Raw genomic sequence first — 4936 nt, forward strand, 5'->3', positions numbered from 1 at the left:
CGACTTCATCATCTCCTGCCAAGTAAGCCTTCGGAAGTGTCTCTGGGCCATCCAGTTGACTGACCAGCTTACAAGGGAGTCCTGCTCTGTAACTGCCGCCAGGTTGTGTTGTATTTCGAGTCCTTGTCACTCTCCCACGCTTCGTACACTTGGCGTTCCCAAGTCTGAAGGGAGGAGTGTACATTTGGCTTGAATACACACGGCCGCTCCGTTGTCCTGCTGCGGCAACAAAACTGTGCTGGTTTCGTCGATTGGGACGTCTTTTTGCTCTACACGACTACGAGGCGTTCCCTGCTCTTCTGAACCTGCCAGCTGCTGAAACTAGCGTGGAGAAGCCTGGGTCTGCTTGCTTCGGGGACCGGTGAGTAGTTTAGCTAGGATCTGGTCGCCCTCCTGCAGTATCCCATTGCTTTTCCCTGCTGTGTAAAAACAGCACCCTTTTGGCCGTACTCGCGCTCTGCTTCTGCCCGCTGTGGAGGCTGCGCTTGAGTTGCGGAACCTGTTCACCTTCTGCTGTGCACTAACCCGAACTGCCTGACTTCCTCCGAAGAGCTTCCCCTTTTGCCCGTTGGCACCGGCGTGGCAGGTACTTTGAGCACAAGGCTCCACTCTTCGCAGAGCTCGGACTTCCATCTAGTTAGGTGCCTCTGAAGGCGAACTGAGTCTAAAGCGTTATCGCACTGCTTGTTTTCCTTTCCTTTCAGGTGGACTACATATTTCGTGCTTTAAACGCTTGCGACTGTGTATTTGTATATACATTGTGTTGATATGGTATGTGTTGGTTTAATATTGTGATATTGTGATTTTCTCGCTACGGTCATTATTTTAAAGGCCTTAAAATAAATGTGTATCTATTTTTGATATAACGACTGTTTGGAGTAGTTTGTAAGCGCTCTTGCTTTGTGTGCTCATTGCGGGCTTTCAGTCACCCTCACCCCTCTTGAGACCTAGTCTTGACCGCCGCGATCGCTACCTTGATTGGTCTGGCTTGTCCAGAGGTTACCCTGTTCCAAGTAATTAGGTTGGCCTTCTGAACTTCTGCGCCACCAGGACAGAGTTCAGAAATCCGTCTTAACACCTACTCTTCGCATGCTCCGGAGGTCTTCGCACTGCATTCCGGCATTTGAAAGACAAAAGTTTACCAGCTCTTCGCACGCTCCGGAGGCCTTCGGCGCTGCATCCCGCATCTGAAAGACAAAAGAAGGTGCGTTTAAAGACATTGGGCAACTTTATTACTCACGTGCCATTACTCCTTCCCACGCCGAATCCAGTGGGTATTCCAGCACCCTTCAGCTTCTCTAAAGCTCCGAACTTGTACCTGCAAGATAAAAGGGACAGTTAGTGCGCATCGTGAAGCAGGCTACAAGCGCTTACTTACGTGCTTCCAGGCGCTTCTATTCCTCACGCGGGTTCGATCCTCAACTCTCATCAGCCCGCCATCCGCCATCGCCGGAACCCTGCAAAACAAGAGATATCATTACAAAAGACTTTTAAGACATTTGAAGTGCCCAGAACTTACCGTTCGTGCAGTTAACGACGGACAGCAGTCCTCTGAGGTCAAGAGGCCTGCACCCTTATCCAGTGAAGAAACTGGTTACGGCACCCTGCCCCGAGGCAGATGGAGAGCTCGGCGTTCACTTACCTAAGGTGAGGGTGTTAACCTTTGGGGTTCTATAGGAGAAGAGAAAGGGAAGAGGAGAGAGGCAGCCAATAACCCCAGTTCATTAATCCCATATTTTCTATCTGCAGACATCTTACTCTTCGAGTCAGACATACAGTGCACAGAGGTCCAGCCCAAAGAGCCAACCGTGTGTTACACATCACCTTTGAAGATACGGCATTCACCCAGTCAAGACCGGCGCCTCTGCGGGAATCAGGTGAGCGTTACAGAACGCAAAGCCTATCGCAAAACTCCCACCCAGGCGCTATGGAAACCTCGGATACCGACCAGCTAGCCCAGTTACTTGGGGAACTAAGAGCAGAAGTGCATGCAGCCCATCAGGAAACGAATGCTCTAAGAAGGGAACTGATTATTTCCAAGGAGCGAACAGACGATCTCGCTAGACAATTGCTACAGTCACAAGCCGGACAAACTCCGTTACCCGCATCAGGGGCAAATCTTCCTTCAACATCCTCTACGAACCCAGTGCAGATCAACCTACCTGGGAATGTACCTCTGGCTCCGCCCGAACGATTTTCTGGTGACCCAAAGAGGTTTGCAGTATTTATTAATCAGTGCCGGTTGCACTTCTTATGCCGGCCAGCAGCCTTTCCTACTGATCAAGCTAAGGTAGCTTTCGTGCTTTCGTACCTTAGTGGCAATGCGGCAGACTGGTCGATCCCTCTAGTTAATCAAGATGATCCGGTTCTCCATGATTTTCAAGCTTTTCAGCTCAGTATGGAAAAACTGTTTGCAAGACATTCACATGGGCAGGCCTTGGACAATGAGCTCCTTTCATTGCGACAGGGTAATCAAGACCTTTTGGCTTATATTGCGTCTTTCAACAGACTGATAGTGGAAACTCGATGGCCTGAGGACAAAAGGATTGCGCTGTTTTATAGAGGTCTACGTGGAGAGCTCAAAGATGTGTTAGCCCAAGTAGTGAATCCCCCGCAAGACTGTTCAGACTATATTGACTTAGTCGTTCAAATTGACCACAGACTGCAGAACAGGAAGGCCGATCGTTCCAAGTTTGATGCTCGAGTATTTTCCAAACCACCAACTCCTACCAAAGGAGTAGACTCCAGGGAACCCATGCAAATAAGGGGCCTGAAAGGACCACTAACACAAAAGGAGCGGTAAAGGAGAAAACAGCTGCAATTATGCCTCTATTGCGGAAACTCGGGGCACTTTCTTCGAGACTGTCCGGTGAAACCAGCCAAGAAGGCAGTAGGAGCAGCAGTTACCAGGGTCACAAACTCTGAGCAGGGAAACGACCTCGCCCGACAAGAATAGAGGTCCTCTTGCCGAGCGTTAAAACCAGTTCCGTGACCTCGCATTCCGTGATACCTATGGTCCTCATTAGCCCTGAACATCCGGATCGATTACATGCGATTGAAGCTTACGTCGACAGCGGTGCCATCGGCAATTATGTGGATCATGAAATGGTTTTGAGGATGAATCTGACTCTTTGTCCAAAGGCTGTAAAGGACGTCATTACTACGGTGGATGGTACGGAGATAGCCTCCGGACCAGTAACGCATACCACCCAAGAAGTGACGCTAGTAAGTCAAGATGGACACCATGAGAAGATCGTGTTCGATGTGATCAAGGCCCCTCAGTTCCAGATTATTCTAGGAATTCCTTGGTTAGAGAAGCACAATCCTCAGATCGATTGGCGAGCAAGAACGGTTCAGTTTCCAGAATGTGTCTCTACTTGTCACCCTCGACCTGGTGTTGCACTGGCAGCAATTTCCTCGGAGGCTCCCCAGTTACCTCCTGAATACCTAGAATTCCAAGATGTTTTCCAGAAGGATCAGGCTAACTCTCTACCTCCTCATAGGTCTTATGACTGCCCGATAGACCTGATACCTGGATCTACTCCTCCTTGTAGTAGAATTTATGCCCTCACCGAGCCTGAGAATATTCACCTCCGACAATACCTGGATCAATACCTAGCGAATGGGTTTATTCGTCCTTCCAAGTCCCCTGCTTCCTCAGCTTTGTTCTTCGTTCCAAAAAAAGAAGGGGACCTTAGAACTTGTATAGATTATCGCGCCCTGAACCAGATCACCGTTAAGAATAGATATCCGTTACCTTTGATCCCTGAACTCCTGGACCAAGTCAGAAAGCATGCATATATACAAAGCTGGATCTTAGAGGAGCCTACCACTTGGTACGAGTAAAAGAGGGCGATGAATGGAAGACGGCCTTCCGCACCAAGTATGGGCTATTTGAATATCAGGTCATGCCCTTCGGACTTTGCAATGCCCCGGCCGCATTTCAATATTTTATGAACGATGTCCTCAGAGAGCTCATAGATGTGTGTGTTGTTGTTTACATTGACGACATCCTCGTTTATTCTTCATCGGAAACTGAACATCGGAAACACGTGAAAATGGTCCTCGAGAGATTGCGTCAACACAAACTTTTCGCTAAGTTGGAAAAATGTGTTTTCAATGTGACTGAAGTTGAATTCTTGGGATTCATATTATCACCTAGCGGAGTGCGTATGGATTCAAAGAAGGTCGATGCAATTCTCAAATGGCCATCGCCATCCTCCGTAAAAGGTGTTCAAAGCATGTTAGGCTTCGCTAACTTTTACCGCAGGTTTATCCCCGAATTCTCTCGAATAGTCCAGCCCATCACCGCCTTGTTAAAGAAAAACAAATGTTTTGATTGGTCTACCGAGGCGGAACAAGCTTTCCAGAATTTGAAGACTAGATTTATCTCTGCACCGATCTTAAAACATCCTCACCCAGAACTCCCCTACATCGTTGCAACTGATGCTTCGAGCCTTGCCATGGGGGCAGTTCTATCACAAAAGGACCCAGTAACCAATCAGTTGCATCCCGTGGCATTTTGGTCCCGCAAATTCTCGCATCCTGAAATCAATTATACTATTACTGATAAGGAACTTCTAGCTATCAAGTCCGCCTTTAAGGCTTGGCGGCATTATCTTCTGGGGGCCCAACACATCGTTACTGTGATTACAGATCACCGATCTACCTCCATGCTCCGGATACAATACGATCCTAGTAATCGTGGACCTATTCTCCAAGATGGCGCATTTCATTCCACTCAAAGGCTTACCAACAGCAGCAACTCTGGCCCGAGAATTTCTCGAAAACATCGTCCGACTGCACGGTTTTCCTTCAGTTCTAATTTCGGATCGAGGTAGTCAATTTATTTCTCATTTTTGGCGAAGTTGCTGTCGGTCGGCTCAAATTGATGTGAGACTTTCGACCAGCCACCACCCTCAAACCGACGGACAAA

Source organism: Ambystoma mexicanum, chromosome 8, assembly GCF_040938575.1.
Source record: "Ambystoma mexicanum isolate Mex_15411 chromosome 8, UKY_AmexF1_1, whole genome shotgun sequence".
Classification (NCBI taxonomy): domain Eukaryota; kingdom Metazoa; phylum Chordata; class Amphibia; order Caudata; family Ambystomatidae; genus Ambystoma; species Ambystoma mexicanum.